The sequence below is a fragment of the Folsomia candida genome, unplaced genomic scaffold (genome assembly GCF_002217175.1).
Source record: "Folsomia candida strain VU population unplaced genomic scaffold, ASM221717v1 Fcan01_Sc029, whole genome shotgun sequence".
NCBI classification, from domain to species: Eukaryota; Metazoa; Arthropoda; class Collembola; order Entomobryomorpha; family Isotomidae; genus Folsomia; species Folsomia candida.
In genome coordinates, this window is record NW_019091221.1 from 634,931 (window position 1) to 652,923 (window position 17,993).

At 36.6% G+C, this 17,993-nt stretch overlaps 2 long non-coding RNA genes across 2 annotated transcripts; one reads left to right on the plus strand and one right to left on the minus strand.

The window, feature by feature from the left end:
• Positions 1-2,113: 2,113 nt before the first annotated feature.
• LOC110860168 lies at positions 2,114-3,783 on the minus strand. Its single transcript, XR_004837183.1, has 2 exons — positions 2,988-3,783; positions 2,114-2,555 (listed from the first exon to the last, which is right to left on the minus strand). It is a non-coding gene; the product is annotated as an uncharacterized LOC110860168 (long non-coding RNA).
• A 161-nt stretch (positions 3,784-3,944) lies between these two features.
• Positions 3,945-5,261, plus strand: LOC110860181. Its single transcript, XR_002548917.2, has 3 exons — positions 3,945-4,529; positions 4,595-4,663; positions 4,759-5,261. It is a non-coding gene; the product is annotated as an uncharacterized LOC110860181 (long non-coding RNA).
• The last annotated feature ends 12,732 nt before the right edge of the window (positions 5,262-17,993 follow it).

The following is a 17,993-nucleotide window of genomic DNA, read 5'->3' on the forward strand; positions in this document are numbered from 1 at the left end:
GAAGAAGCAAAGCTATTCAAAATACAACTTTACCGATGCGGTTGGTAACTAGAAGTATTTATATTCTGGAGATAAATTGGAATCGATCGGGATTACGTAGTGTATTGGTTTAATTTAAGACCTCCCTTCGCAATATCCAATTTCGTATCATTATCTCGGGATATTTAGAGTGTGTCCAACAATGATAGAACTAAAGGAATTTCATCAATTGTTTGGTTCATACTGTCTTGACGACATTAGGGTTTGATAAGCTGCTGAACAATACCTAAATCTATTATGCTATTTACCAAGTATGGAATAAATCCAGCGGGTGCAAAAAGTTACCCCTTTTGCTATTTCTTGATGCCTTTTTGCCTGTTTGACTTTTCCAATGCCATTTGGCCTTTTTGATGCCTTTTTGCCTGTTTCATGCCTCTTTGCTCGATTTTTGACGATTGAACCCGATTTCTTGTTCTTTATAACGTATTATAGAAATTACAGAGTACATTTAATGTTTACACAAATGTGCTGGAGGGTTCTGGCTTTCATCGACACTTCAAATTAATTGTATACTTCTCCCTAGATATTTCGTCATCAGCCTACATAATCAAATTTTGGGCTATGTATGGATCATATTTGGAAAAAGTATAAAAACGCAATGAATAACTTTCACTCCAATTTTATCTCAGGGTATTCGTCTCATCTCGCCCCAATTAGCAAAAGGCAGCAAGGCAAGCATTTTTGTGGGGCAAAAAGGCAAAGAGGCCGGCAAAAAGGCACTGCCTGCCTTTTTTCTCTGTAAACACTGATTAAATCCATCATGAATTTCTGATGATGTAGTGAATGAAAAGAGGCCTATAATTGCTGGACACACTCTACGATACCTATTTTACGCTAGTAATATCTTGTCACTCACTACATACAGAATACCGAGGTAGAGTCCGCATTATATAAATACTGGTGTAGAAGCCCGTCAATTGACGTGCAAAATAGGCCCGTCGATAAGTCCGTTACTCCAACATTAGTGAAGTTAGCCTCTCCTGTTCTCTCTGCAGAGTGGAGCAAGAAAAGGAGAGGCTAACTTCTCAACTAAGCCACCGACCCAGCCAGCAACGATACACTCGCCTGCTTTATATAGTTTAGATATTCTCTTACTCCACCCGTATTTACAAATACTTCGAAGAACAGATTCGACAATTTTCCAAGAAGTAATTAAAACCCGAATCCATCCTAAAATTAAGGAGTTTGAGTTCCCAGAATTAATACGTATATAAGTATCAGTTTTCGTGCACCTGTACCTGCTGAGATATTACGATCAAATAGGATTCTTTGGAAATGACTACCGTCTTTTAAGTTTGGACTGTCTAGTAGATAGTTGATTATTGGGTTTGAATTCCCCAAACATAATTATGCGATAGGTTTTGGGATTCCTGGAAGATATAAATTGGTAAGGCGATAAATATTTCAACTTTATATGCATAGAAATATCTAATTTCGTAAATATTAACATGTTAATGTATCTGGGCATGGTTACGAACGACTTTAAAGGTCGGTAAGACCAAAAAATAATTGGTTAAGGAATGGTTATGTAGTGCAGTATGTATGCTTGGCAGGGTGAATTATATCTTGTATCGGACTTTCACAGGCGGTATGGCCTGGAGAGTGCTCTCCACCTGAAACCACTTTTCCTACGGCCTTGCCCATCATTTATTTTTTATCATGCCTTACATAGCTAATTACTCATCTTAAGTTGCGGTTGTACTTAAGAATTGATTTAAATTGAGATCTTTGAATCTTTGGATACATGAAATACAATTTTACATTTATTTATGTATATACATGATGCTGCATATCCAAAACTTATTAGCTCACCCTGCGTAGCATAAAAGCTATTGAATTCCTCTTGTCCGTCGGTCTGTCTGCCCGTCTGTTTGTATGTCTGTTCACGATTTTTTTCGCATCAATTGATGCCAATTAATTAACCCTGGTTCCATTTTTTAATAAATTATTAGCACCGTTAGTATCGAACAATCAGTAACATAAACTGGTGCGACACAACTTGGAGTGGTAAGACCAAGCGCGTTAATAGTTCAGAATATCCGAGACAAATAATTATACAATTTTGATATCAAAGTTTCAAAATTATGTAGAATTATGTATTTTCTTCGTTTTTTTGCTACATTGGTGCAAAATTATTTACAAGTCATTTTTACACGAGTGCTACTTCTTATAGTACTTTACTACGGTTTATTTAAAGTATTTACGAGCACGCTAAAACTTTGTTGGAATGGTATAAATTATCTATCTCGTTAAACACAGTTTACATACATGAAGCCCTTCGTCTCACAATCGACATAACAGTAGCAGGAATAACATGCGTCACAATAGTAGAAATCATACCCTTTCTGGTAGCAAAAGTCATTACATGAAGACATTGTGAATCCGCCACAGAAATTACAATCAGTATTACCCGGTCGATATGGTGGAGTTGCTATTAACTCGGATCCGTTTTTAGGAGTTTCCCGTATGACATTGGCTCCATTTCCTTCCGTTGGAAATTGACCGGCTGTATGTTTCTGAAAAAAAAACGAAAATCTGAGTTAAAACATGACACCAATAAGCAGGGTAAGGAAAACCCTGGGGTTTTGCTATTGAAAACCCATACCCATATAGGTTTTACCTGGGTTTCTCGGGTTGTCAGGGTTTTGGGGGTAGTCGGGGTTTTTTTCGGGGTAAGATGAGTATTTGTCTCATGTATTAGGTTTGGAAAAAACTGTGAGTAATTTCTCACCAAAGCCGCTTATTAATTTAATTTTCACAACTAATTAACTTCAGAATTATTAGTAATGCCCGGTTATAATACTTTATTATATTTGAAAACCCCGACTACCCGTGGGTATTGGACAACCCCTAAACCCACTAAAACCCACAAAACCCCAATACCTCAAAAACCCGGGGTATGTAGCATACCCTGCGAATAATAGCTTCTAATCACTGATTTCTCTTACCAGGTTTGTGGTTAGAAGAATCACCAAAGGAATAAGGACTTTAGTTGATACGACCATTTTTCGATAACTCCTTTATTGATCGTTTTGTTACACTGTTTTTCTGATTTGCGTGAATTTGTCTCTTTATATGAGTGCAACCTGCTGGATTAATATTCATCCGGAAGCTAGCGGTTCTGTAATGGAATGAACTAAATACTCTGCTTTTACATATAAGCATTTACATACATACATATAAACGAAAGATTGGCTGACTCCATGAAAATCCATGAAAATCCATGATTATGCCGGTATAAATATGTTAATGCCCACATGTGTGTATGTACTTCACAGGTTCAATAAATGTTTAATACATTTAGGTATTTGCTTCCTACATACATACGTACATATGCTGCGAATTTTGATAACCATTTCAATCAACGTTTGGTTCATATTATAGTATGTTGCCCCAATAAGTTTGATGAATAAATACTACTAGAGAATTCTTTAAATAGGCCAGATCCTGCTGACGCATCTGGTGGAGGCTTAAATTAAACATATTTCGCATGCATATGTGATCAGTCTTAAAAATATTACCTACTGGTCATGCTACCAGATATCTCTTGCAGACAACCGTACAGGATTTCTGTGTAGGTGAATTCAATGCACTCCACACTCTCAGAAATGGGATGACGAATATCACTAAAAAGCAGGCGTATATGACTCTAACTACATTTTAGCATCAATTTATGGAAAAAACTCGTGAGCACACAGACGGACAGACAGACGGACGGAATTAATGTAAGGACAGACGGACAAGAGGAATTCCATGGCTCTCATGCTTCGCAGGGTGAGCTAATAACTAAATAAATATATCACTTTGGTCATATACATAAATATTTGAAGAATCAAATTATATTTACTTAGCTTATTATTTAGTTGGAATAATATTTATACAATTGTCAAACCCATTTTTATTCTAGCAGACACATATTATTCATAGTTTGCCAAATGAACCAAATTCATGACGTCCAAATTATAATCAAGCACGATGCAAACGTTTATATTACAAATTATCTATTCATCTCTATTCATCAACCGATACGTCGTGGAGCATCATTTGAATATAAATGGAAACGCCAACAAACATGATTATAATCAGATTGAATAACAAACCGCAAAAATGAGTATAATGTTGGACAAGGTGTTTAACCCATTGCGGAGAACCTATTTACCACAGGTTTTTAGGAATAAATAATAGGAATAAATAATTAATAAATCAGTCAGAAAACATGTTTTTACCATAATCAATTCTTTTGCTGTTCTATTTCCCCTTCTAAACATATTTTAGCCCCGAGATCATCAGTTAATCATTTAATTTCTACACCCAACAGCACCGAATAACTTTATTCCAGTATGACGCATCTTTGAAAAGAATTCAAATTTTTAGAGCAAAAAAAACAAGTATTTCATAATCTTAATTTAAATACTCGATATTCTAAATAAATGGGGCGGATGATCTTCATTGTCGCATTGTTCTCCGCCGTGGCGATGCCAAACAACGACGTAAGTGGAATTCAAAAAAGTTAATGTGAATACCTGAGTAATTTTGTAGCTCAAATTATTTTAAGACGTGGTCATGCGAGGGTGGAGGTTTGTTCTGCAACACGGGGGCGGCAGCTGCCCAAAATGAAAGCGTCGTAAGTAATTATGAAAATGTTACAGGTTTTCAAAAATTCGAGAAGTAATGAAAACATGAGATGTGTACATACATGGAAGCTTTAATTTTTATTAGATACAACTAATACCGCGGCCTCAACGAGTACATTGGCGACCACCTTTTCGGCCACCTCCGCGACCAGCAGTGCGACCACCGCACAGACCACCACCACCGCGACAACCCTACCAACAACCATGGCAGACACTACCGTCCTTCCCCCCGCCCTGGTATATCCAGAACGATCAATATGGCTGGAGCTGACCAATGGAAATGATGTGTGTTACGGGAAAAATCCGTAATAAACTTTTTCCAAACCTGAGATGACAAGGGAGCCACAAGTTGTGGCCCACAACTACTGTCCCATCCTTCCGAGTTGCTTTTCATAAAATAAGAATAAATATTCATTTTATATTAGTTAAACTTATAAATTGTTGAATTTAAAGAGACGACAGCTATTTGCTATGTATGCAATAAAAATATATACAAGTGTTTATAAATCGGGGAATATATCTATAATTTATATTAGAACCAAAGTAGAATTTAAATAAAAAGTTTAGAATGTTTTCTTTTAAAAAATATGTAACAATTTGCATTTCCTACTTTCTATAAAACAAAATTGAGCAAAAACAAACAAATCTGTTACCCAAATATATTCAATCACTCAATTTGAAACGACGATATTATTTGTAGTGAATGTATATTTGTAACGCCTCCAAATTTTGGGTTCGAATATTGTCTGCATCAAATTAAGCATTGCGCATTAATGTCAAACTTTAAATGGACACATTTTTAAATGCAATAAATAATGATAACTTTAATTGGGAATTGTCAAGGGCTTACAATCTCAAAGTGTTGACGACAATAAAGAAAATGCGCAACAAAATTGATATCACGTTAAAAATGTAATTAAAAATGATGTCTGTCACCATAGTCAAACCTGATACCACGAGTCCCGTTAAATTTCGCAATAATGTGGCGTGACCAGGCTACTCGTCTACAAAAGGCGTTAGGACATGGTTTTGACGAATTCGCGGGTGAATATCTCTGACGGGGAGTTGAATTTTGAACTGATTTTTGGTCATTTGTAAAATAATACTCTCAAAAAGATATATTTAAAATTTTAGGCCGATAGCTTTATAAATGCCCCCTCCAGTGCCCCCAGAGTTGGAAGGAGCCAAAAAAACACTTTCCAAACTGAATTACTCATATAGCATGATGACCTAAGAGGTCAGAGGTGAATGATTGTTAATATTACAACCCTAGATAATCATTGCATGTAATAATAAAAGAATCTACATGAATTACATAATGTTGGGCCTCCATCGTCGCTGATACTTTTTCATGAAAATTGATAAATTGGACCGTGCACAGGAAAATTGACCTGCTGACCTTGAACGCGGACCCACTCGGTCAAATGAAGATTGAGGGCAAAGCTCTAAGTGTCCCAAATAATATTAAATTAAACAGTGAAGATTTTGTGTAAGCAGTCTTGGAGAACGACCCTAGCTAATCAGCTGTCGCGGAATCCTAAAAAACTCGTGAACTTATTTGGAAAATTAATGGTCAAATTTTTTAGAAAATAAATTTTACTAATCTTTTTGTGTCCCCTACTGCAAAACTATTTTATCTACAAGGTACAAGTGACAAAATAATAAAATTATTGCGTTTTGGTTAGTTAAATTATTTCTGAAGTTCGACATCGAAAACGACGGGAACTTTTCCAAAAATTTTATAAGGTCTGATGAAAACTCAGTCCGTGGGGTATAACCACTTATCAAAATTTTGTCAAAAGTACTTCAAGTGCAATATACTATATGTACCTTGGATAAAAACCACGTTAGGGATTTTTAGCATCAAAGTCGTAAAATGTGGGGGCCGTAAAAGTGGAAGAGTTGCGTTAAAGAGCGCATTCCATTAAGACAAGTATGAAATTAGACTGCAAAACGGACTTAAAAGATACGCATAAGGCAAACGTGGTTTTATATAGTGAAAAGCATGCTAAGTCCCTTAAAAATAGTCGCAAAGACGATTTTTGCATCAGGACCTAAGAAAAAAATATTTAGTTCAACGCCATTTTATAAGAACACTGGTTTGGAAAACTAAAAAAGGACACCTCTCCAAATTTGACCTTGCCTCATTTCGCAGAGTACACAAAATCGGAAGCCAGATATGCTTACCTATAGTTTGAGACATGGGCTTTCACATAAAACAAGTTAGAAATCTCTACGACTAAAAACCATCCCGCAATTAAAGTATGAATTCGTCAAAACCATGTCCTAACGCCTTTTGTACCTTATCTGAACTTTGCTAATTAAAATCATATCAGTTTTTTAGCTTCTTCCTTATACTGGCTCGAAAAGTTGGACATGTGACCATTCATAGTCAATTAACCTTATCAATGTTGAATCATTTACATACATAAGTCATAAGAATATGACTTTTGAACCTACTACGTAATTTCCAAGCCTTTGTTTTGTATGAATTCTGTTTTAAATACAAATTGGAATATTTTTGGTCAAACCATTACATATTAAAGCTTGATCGAACATACAACATGTCAACAAAGTTTTTTATCGCTCTCGCCCTCACCATACATGGTGTACAAAAATTATCTGACGGTCCAAAGTACAGTTTCCAACTATTGGAATTTTGGCGCGAGGAAATTTTTATTGACGAAATCGTTTATATGATGTAATACAACACTATTTGGTGTGTCCTCAGACGATTTTTGCATGTCCTGAAATCTTGTCCTGAAAATTTTTGATCGATTTTCCAAACCAGTTTTTGGAATTTTTTTCAAAGTTGTTCTTAAAAGTTCAGTCAGGGAAGCACAATCGGGTGGAACTGGTTTGTTCAACGCATTGCTTTTAAGTTTAGGCAATAAATGTTCACCTCGGTGTGTGTCCGGGCTTTTTCCGAGCTACTCCTCAAGATGATAAGCGACCGCTTGTCTAAAAAGCGAGTGGTAGCATTTGAAGCATGGGCTAGTGCTCCATCCTGTTAATATTAAATTTGTTTCGAATTTGGAAAAAGTTTGTTAGTTTGCATAGTATCGAAGTACATTGGCCAGATGTGGCTACCCGAAAACTGTCCGACCATATTTTGACAAACAAAATTGATGTGCAGCTCGGTGGCGCCAAGACAGCAGAGCCAACCACAACCCATCAATGGTAGTCAGTTTTTTTGAAGCTTCTTATCGGGGACCTCATTTCTCTTCACAATTTGGTACCTTGTATAGTGAGGATTCGCCACATGATGACCATTCATTCCGGTCTTTTGCGTACATAAAATTTCTCCACCCTTTTCGACAGCAGTCAAAAAGCCGTTTTGCTCCAGAAATTTGCTAAAGTTTAGTCGATGTTGAATGTTTTTGTTCGAAAATGCGTTGTTTTGGGACTCATGAAAGCTAAGTGACCCTACTCACTGGGTTTTACCTGATTCTGGATAATGGAACGACAGCTTTCCTACCAAAAATCGTTAAAATCGATCTGCGAGATTTAGGACCACTACGCTTTATGGTCGAACTTGCAGATTTTCGGCACATTATTTTCAAAATCGTGTCCAAACTTATGGCTGAGGTTATTGTGGGTCGTCCAAGATGAATTGGGTCTCTGGATGGCTTCCGGTTCCTCCACAACTTGACAGTATGTCAGGGAACCCAAAATTTTTGAGGAATTTATGAAACGAATTCTCCTTCATCTAAACGTGAGGTTGTTTTTATAATTTTTCCCACATTTGAACATAAACGTCTGAGGGACATTGTCAGAAAAAATTAGTACCGAGAACACAACAACAAGAAAGTTCTGACAAGTTTTGTGGCAGGTGGAATGATTTTTTTGGGACCGTCAGATAATTTTTGTACACTATGTAGGTTTATCTTGTGGTGAAAATGAACTTCTGCAGGCATTACGAAGTAAGTCGTCAATATAAAATATGTAATATTTAGATTTTTTTACATATGTATTTAAATTTCATTTTACTGTATTCAGAAGCAGCAACCTTAACAGATTTGAAATTTGTGGAACCATTCCTTGAGGGGATTTCAATTTCAGAAAGCGACGACGGCGGAATAATCCTTCCTCCATTTCGTTTCCTTTTTCCATTTAATATGTATTTTGTGTACTGTCAGGTGGACGTAACGTCAAAGTAAGTTGCAGATAAACTAATTTAATCGACTTCGTATCTAGAAACAATCAAGTATTTAAGGCAAGATTACGACTCATTCTCATTCCGCCCCATGTGTCATGTTTCCTTAAGGAGATGTTAAAATTAACACTTCTACATATTTCCATATTCAATGAAATTTTATTTTATTTTAAACATTCTGTATTTTCAGAATTTTTAAAATTTAAATTTTTTTTAAAATTTACTTGAATCATCAAGTAAATTAAAAAAATTTCCTTCCCCTGATAATATTTTGTTTCTGTATTAATTTGTCACCTTAAGTAATTATCTCTGCATTTAAATTCCATTGAATATTGAAGTAGAAGAGTATAAAGTTTTTAGTTCTCTGTGACACATGAGGCAAAATGAGACGGGCGACAATTAGCCAGGGAATCTTGCCATAATACATTGCAAGATAAAATAATATCAAATTACATATTATCTAATATTTAAAGTAAAAAACGTTTATAAAATAAGATAAAAATAAATTTTAGAAACGCAACCATCTACGGATTGCGTGACGCTGAGACGCACATTTCCATAAACTTTACCGGGGAGAAGCTTACCTTTGAAGGATCATTCAACGCCTCGCGGTTAGTCTTTGTCGGAGATTACCTCTCCAACTCGTGGGAGGGCTCCCCATTTATCCCAGATCTTTACCGATATGTCGGGGAAGACGAATATTCCGCCGAACTGAGGGATCTCTTCGTGTCCTTAAAGTTTACCCTGAACACCCCGCTAACCGGGAAAATGTCGGTTACCGATTACCAAATCGGATTTAATGATTTATTCGGTTTTAAATTGAACTTCAAAAACGTGACTCGTACTTTTCGTGAGGACCGATTCGAATTGAGTGATGAATGGTGGGAGGATAATTCAGAAAGGATTCGGTCGCTAGTAGCATTCGTATTTGCTTCTTACATGCCGCACCAGGACTGTGTTTTCAACGATATTATTGGGGTAAGGAAGTCATTCAATCTATATTAAATAAACCGTAGTAACGTTAGAAGTAGCTCACCCTGTTAAAATTATTTAGATAGAACTTTGCACTGAAGCTTCGGTGCAAAGTGCTATACTAGTGCACCTTCACGAAGGTGCACAATAAGCCGACAAAATAGATCATAATTATTATATATTCTTGCACCTATGGTGCAATATAAACGGAGAAATGTAGCAAATGCTCAAATTAGTTGGACCACTTGTGCAACATTAGCGTCACTCCGGCTACATAATTTTGAAAATTTTATGTCAAAATTATATGATTATTTCTCCCGGATATTCTGCACTATTAGTGCGTTTTGCATCCAGTAGCCCCTATTATTTCGCATCATTTTGGGTTCTCAATTGTTAGATACCAATGGTGCTATTAACTTATTAAAGAATGGATTTGATCGATTTTTATTATATTTATTAGTTATTCTGCACTTTTGGTGCATCTTGCATCGATTCCCCCAATTGTTTCACACCATTTTGGATAACCGATTGTTCGATACTAACGGTGCTACCTATTCCGAAATTGTAGTCATTTCTTGATCAATTTGCACAATTAATTCGCACCATTTGCGCCACGGCTTGTTGGATACCAATGGTGCTCCTCAGACCGGTAATAATGGAGCAGGGACTTGTTAATTCGCATCAATTGATGCAAAAAACTCGTCAACAGACAGACGGACGGACGGACAGACGGACGGACAAGAGGAATTCAATAGCTCTCATGCTACGCAGGGTGAGCTAATAATTAAGTAAACATAATATTTTTTGTTTTCAGAACTGCAACATTTTGGAGTTAATTAGTGGACAGTGTTAGTTGAAAATCTTACTAACTTTTTGTTTGTATTGTATTGTATTGTAAACCTTTATTCAACTGTCAACAAATATCAGCTAATATAAGCTGGTTTCCAATTCATGACAGAAATGCTATAATTTAAAAGCACTAATCTAATCATCTATAAATTAATAATAAATGTAACAATTCTTGTTTCTTGACAAAAGCAATTCTTTACACTGCTGTACGAATTTAGGAAAAGTTAAATTACTTTCCCAATTACGTGGAAGAGAGTTCCATAATTTTATGGCACAAAAATTAATTGAATTTTTTGCTATAGAAGTGCGAACACTTGGCACTTTAAGGAGTGGGAAACTACGCTGTGACCTCGAAGAACTCTCACTTTCTCTCAGATATTTAAAAGCATATTTAAGTAAATATAAATCTCTAACGTTCTAAAATTGGGAGAATACCACACTTTTCTCTTAGTTGGACTACATCTATCTTATTTCTTAACTCTTTATATCTACTTGCCTTCCGATATCTACTTGCTTTCCGATATCTACTTGCCTTCCGTTTGTATTTTTATTAATTCTAATTAAGTACTTATTTATGTCGCATTTCCAGTTGGCTGTTTGGATTTCCTTGAGGACTGGTTTTACTGCTTTATGCAGGATGGGACTCAAGCTTGAGAAAATTTTTTATGAAAATGTATCATTCCTACACCTAATTTGAATAAAATTAAGAAATAAAAGAAGGGTAAATCATCTCGGAAGCGTATGTTGTAATAATTTAGAATTACCGCTCGACCAATTAAATTTTCATACTTACATACATATGTACATACCTTCTGCAAAATTATTTGAAATTTATACGACTCCTGTACATAGTGGGGTCATAAGTTCTCGTGAATGCATTTCCGGTAATAAATCCCAAAGTATTAGAGCTATCTGTTCGAAATTTTTATGGATTAACAAGGTATTAATATTGTTTAGAAATCATAACTTCTTTGTCAAGATTTCGTCCACGGGCAATTAGGCAAGACAAAACTCGTGACGGCCACAGGTCGATCGTGGTACGCGCCAATTTTCGTGCCAAAAGTATTTCAGACTTTTCACCGTTGGCAAAAAATTTAATAGAAAAAAAGGCCAGATATTTGTTGTACAGAAGTCTGACATCCGTTTAAGTATGCGGAAGTCAATACGAAGTCATCACCGTGGTGTGCATGGGAGCAAGTTGGCTGGAGAAATGAAATCTCTGTTTTTTACCGCAAAGGGTACAAGTTGAAGCCAAGAATTATTTTCAGAGTGTCCTAGAGACAAACGTTAATAACCTGAACCCTGGACCCTCCGAAAATCGCCATTGGACCTTTCAAAAAGAATGTGCTCATGCGCAAGGTGCAAAATTGTCCAAAACTGGCTTCAGACGAATTTTCATGACTTTTTTTCATCCGTAGAACGGTGCTCAGTATCTGCAGACCTTAATCCCCTAAATTATGACTGGTGGTCAAAATTATAGGTACAAGTATGCTCTAAATTTCACCCAAGTGTGGAAGGGCTGAGGTCGCACTTACTGAAGATCTGGCGCTTTTCCCAGGAAATCCGTGCGTGCCGCGATCGAGCAGTTTTCGCCACGACTTATGTCTTGTGTACAAGCCCGTGGAGGAAATTGTGAAAACGAAGTTATGATTTCTAAACAAGATTAATACCTTGTTCATCCACAAAAATTTCTATCAGATAGCTCTAATACTTTGGGCTTTATCACCGGAAATGCATTCACGGGAACTTATGGTCGGACTATGTATAGCGAGTTTTTTTATAATTTTTCATTGTCAGCTGCATATCTGTGCTATGCTTCTCAGTTCTCACTACAAGCACGTCAGAAGTCGAACACTTATTCTATCAACAACTGCATGCACTACATTTTCTACATCGGCGTCCTTAAGTGATCCCGAAATACTGACGTCATATCCGACGGGACGTTTGCTAAACGGAATTATCCAAATAGTCTTGGAATACCCCTGACCTCATTCAAAACATAGTAAATGAGAATCTATCTACCTAATAAATAATAAACAAATATTTACATAATCTAAATAAATATAATATTGTAATGCAAAAATACATATTTACAGAGAGAGTTCATGTAGGATACTTGTCATTCCACTTATACTTTTTAGGCTTGAGCCTTTAGCATACAAATTCCACAGACAACACGGGCACACAACAAAACCAATCTCCCAAAAAACTTGGAACATTCGCGAATTTCCGCTCCGTCGAACTATGTAATAACTTGTGAGTCACAAGTTGTGACACATTAGAAAATCGAACATACCGAAGTATGGAAATCGACAGTACAAAACCCATAATTATGTAGGTTAACAAAGCTATAATTTCTGTAATTGAATTCAATTTTGCAAATTATCGACTTCTTTATTATCCAAATATCTATAATCTTTAACTTCCTGCCCTACATAGACCACTTCACATTTGAAGTTATTTCTACCCAATAATTTCCTTGAATTTATGTACACTCTAAATTTTGCACTCCAGGAACTTTTATTACCACTCGGTAAACATACCGATATGACTCTACTGTGCTGGTAGATACTACTATTACTGCAGGCAGAGTAACAACACACTTTTCGCATGAGACTAAACACTGCCTGGCTGCAGTGGTGGACGAATTGAGACTCATCTTAACCAGGCTCGTAGAATTTGCTACCATTTGGTAGAAGAAATGGTAACAGAGCGTTACCATACTGCCGCTGATGGTTATACATAATCTTACCACACAGACGGTAATACGCGGTATTAAGAATTTATTACCGGATTCTTTAGAGTGTACCTTTTGTTTGTGTCATCCACTTTTTTTTACCTAACCTTGCGTAAATTCTACTCATTTTTATTTAGAGTGTATACGATTCGCAACTATGTATATTTCGCCAAACTTCCTAACCCTCTCAGTTCTATCCATTCCTCCAAAAACCGACCACCGAAATAATGTACTCCGAAAAACTACCCCGATTTACCGAAGCAATTTTGCAAGTCGCCTCACTCCTTGGCGCGAATCCCGTGTTATTCAACAGCCAAACCAGAAACTTCTACACCACTAATGGATCCCTTCTTCGTTTCCGGTTTACTTCTTTTGTGTTAATCACCCAAACAATTTTTGGCGTTTGGCGCATTTCTCACCTTCCCCAAGAAAACGAATCTGACCTTTTCATGTTTAACTTGTCCTACATTATTACCCTGGCTATGGTGATTCCCCTAATTTGTGTCTTTCTTGTCATAAATACGGCCGAAGTTGTGCATTGTTGCAATCAACAATTGTACTATATTTCGTATCTCAGAAAAAATTGGGTTTCCCTTAGTGACGAGGAAATTCAGGGGTCCTATCCGACGGGACGTTTGCTAAATAGTGCCCTCCAGCTTCTCGGGATTATTGTTGTAGGCTACTACTTTTCGGGTTGTGTGGTAGTTTACGTCATAAATATTATTCCGTTTCATTGGCTCTCGATCGTGCCCAGGAGATATTGGTCTCAGTATTTGTATTGGACGCACCTCATTTTCTACTCGTACCTGATGTTGATGTCGTCCATGTTGGTGGGGATTGTGGCAGGGACCTTCATTTGTTATACGGGTAAGGACACTTCAGTGGGAGACAGTGGGGTGGACATTTGGGGATATTAACGTTGACTTAGATGACTCATCGCCTGTGACGTCACAGGTCTAAAAATCTGCACATTTTTACTCATTTCTCGGCTCTGGGAATGTATTTTTAAATTCCATCGGGTCATTTTGTAGAGCAGGTCAGTACCAATTTATTAAAAGTATGCACTGTAGATTTTGACCCGTTTTGAAGGAGGAATACCAAAAAGAGCGAAGGCCTTCAGAAAAATCGATATCAACAGAATTGGCTTATCTTCTTTAAAAAAACTCATCACTATCCCATTAATCAGCTTACTGACTACAAAATGACTCGACGGATTTTTTATTTTTCATTTCATTGTTCCAGAAAACGATTTTGAAATCATGGTGTGGAAAGTAACTTTGGTATGTAGGTAAACTTGAGTTCATCATATGGAGTACATTACCCGAATGAGCCGAATTATTTTATTATTTGACACCAGTTTATTTTATTTTGGCGTTTACATTATTCAATTTCGTATGATTTTTACGCCAAAATAAAAATAAGTGGTACGAAATAATAAAATAATTCGGCTCATTCGGGTAATGTACTCCATGTTAAAAAGCTTTCGCGCTGTATTTTTTGCCGTGAGATTTTTTGAGACGATGAGTCACCTAAGTCAACGTTAACTAACTTAAAAATTAGATTTTTTCTAAGCCTAATACGTGAAACACAGAGAGTCAGTTTACCACTAAAAACCCCCACTACCTGAATACCCCAAAACCTCGACTACCCGCAAAACCCAGGTAACACCCCTGGGTATGGGTTTCGAATAGCAAATCCCCAAGGTTTTCCTTACCCTGCATTTTTCTGGTTTTTCACATTTTAATTATAAATTTCATTTCAGCGTTCCTCATTCCATTTCACTCCCGGGAATTCAACATCACTCTAAAAACTAAGAAGTACCATACCCACTCCGCTTTCCGATCCAGCCTCACCCTCCCATTCGAATATCGCGCCTTCGAAATACTTAACCGCCGTATTATATCCTTCTTTTCGGCGGGACTGATTCCCTTTCAAACGTTGGTGCTAAAATTTTCACTTTTCTGTAATTGGATGCTACTCTCTCACTGGGGACATTTAGGATTTTTTCGCTATGTCCTGATTAACGGAGAAATAGGGCTTATCGTCTATTGGACATGCGTACTTCAACTTGGCGGTCAGTTTTACGCGAGCTCGTTAAAGAATAAGGAATCCTGGAAGAGTTTGGGAGGTCCGAAGTGGGTCAAGAAGTGGAGGAGGAGCGTTAGACCGTTGGCAATAGGGCAAGGCGGATATTACGTCATCAGACGATTGACCGTACTAAAGTTTGCGAAAAGCTTACTCAGAGGGACATTTAGGACGCTGGTGGCCCTAAATAATGTTTGAAATTTTGTGAATTTTGTGAAACCATTCTTGTCAATAATTAAATACAATATGTGAGATACATAAATGCATCTAGAAGTTATATACTTGACATGTGTCCACATATCATATGGCACCAACATTGAAGATTAGGCAGAACAGACATTACGCCTTTTTGGTAGATTTTACGCAAATTATACTAATTTGTGGATACAACCCACCTACCTTCATTATAGTTTTCTGTTCTCTTACCTACCAGACGAATATAAAAAGTATTATATTTAGCTGGACATCCTGAAACGTGCAATCAAATTCTATTCCCCGAAACACAAAAACAATACACTATAAAAATAATTGAATTCAAATTATAGCTCATCAAAACTTTCAGCAAATCGATCTGTCGGCAAATTTAAATTCCTATCTACATACCCAAGAATTTCGTAAAATTTCACGATTCACAAAAATTGAATACAGTTGCTATTCAATTTCCTTGAACTGGTTATCCTGATAGCTATTGGGTACTATTTTTCTACAAGTGTATTATGTAATTTAAGTGAATAATGATTCTAAGAAATCTAAGAAAATTGTGAGAAAATTTAGATTAGCCATGGTTATCTTATTATGAAAAAAGACTTCTTCCCAAACAAAATTCCTCTTGATCATACATACATACCTAGTACTCCCTCAATTGCTGTTGCAAGATTTCTCAGGTAAATTACCTAAGCAGGCAAGACAGTTTATAAGAAAGTTGTACTACTTTGTATTGAAATCCCCATGCAATTATCCGTCAGAAACCATGTTTCAAAAACTTTTGTGACCCAAGGTACCAAATTGATACATAGATCAGCAAATATGACGTGTTGTAATTTTTCAACAACATTTTGGTAAACAAAAAAATCCGACAACCCAAACAAAAATCATTGTCGCCGAACCTCAACCTGCTGGAGTATGACATATTTTTCTAACTTTAGCTGGATGTATGTGCTAAACCCCACCCAAGTTTGGATCAAAATGTAACCGTGTAGAAATTGGGCAAATCTCCCCCGCAAAGCTTGCGTACTCCGATCGAGTGTTGTATACCAAGACTCCGGGCTCGCGTCGCCTTATAAGATCGAGATTTTATTAAGTGAATAGTGTATCTTACACGAAATTTCATTGGCTTTTCAGCTATGAACTTATTTTTTCGAAATTCGATAAACTAGGTTCGTTACAATAAGTTGTTCTTGTAACACTAATTAAGGGAGTACTGGGTACATTTGGGTTTATATTAATTGTACAATTTCTAGTACAAGCAATATCTTACTGATAATTTATTTAATTTAGTGAAATAACGATTTGTGTATTTATATAACATACTAAGTCTCAAAAACGTACATTTTATCATTCTTAACATAACTCATACATATTCACAAAACCTTATCGACATTGACATTTTCGCTCTCATACTTGGCTTCACAACCTTTCACTATAGACCGCACCTCAGCCCGTTTCAAGACTAACGGTCACATTCCTAATGACACAAAAATCGCCACTTACACTCACACTTTGCTGAGTATGAGTGTGAGTGTCGATTCTCCACTCAACTCAGTTGGTATTCTTAATGAAAATTAACCTCCACTCAGAATTTGTGAGCTGAGTCTCCAATTTGTGAGCTGAGTCGAGATTTTTGAGTGGGACTTTCAACTTGACTTGCAAAATAAAATTTGCCCCTGTTCTCAAGTAAATAATAGTAATAAATTTACTAATAGAATTCGTGTTAAGGATGTAACATCTACGAAACTTGGTGCATTTCTCTATGCTAGTATCACCGTAAATTATCAGAGCTATTATTCATTGGTTGGAAAGAAGAGTTTGATCATGTCTAATTCGGAAGATGAATCTGAAAAAAAAGACTGCAAAATTACCCCCTTTTACTTCTGAGGAGAAGGAAATTTTGTTGGAAATAGTGAATAAGCCGTCTGTTAAAGCCGAGCGAACAAGCGAACCAAGCGAACCAACGCTGTATGGACAGCTCAGAAAAAGGACGCTTGGGACAGTGTGAGTACGGAATTTTGTTCCCACATTTCGGTAGTGAAACGTATAGGGCTCAGTTGAAAAAAGGCTGGGAAAATCTGAAAAGTCGCTGCAAAAAGCAGGTTAGTTATGTTATCACTATTTTCGATTACATGATTAAAATTATAATCCGAAATTATGATCGAATTACATTGATACATTTTTAATAGATTTCAAAAAAGAAAAGGGGGCGAGGTAAAACCGGCGGAGGGTCGAAAGAGAATTCTCTTTCCCCAACCTCCTACAAGGTCGCAGCCATTGTTCCGGCACAGATGACCTCGCTTGAAAATAAATA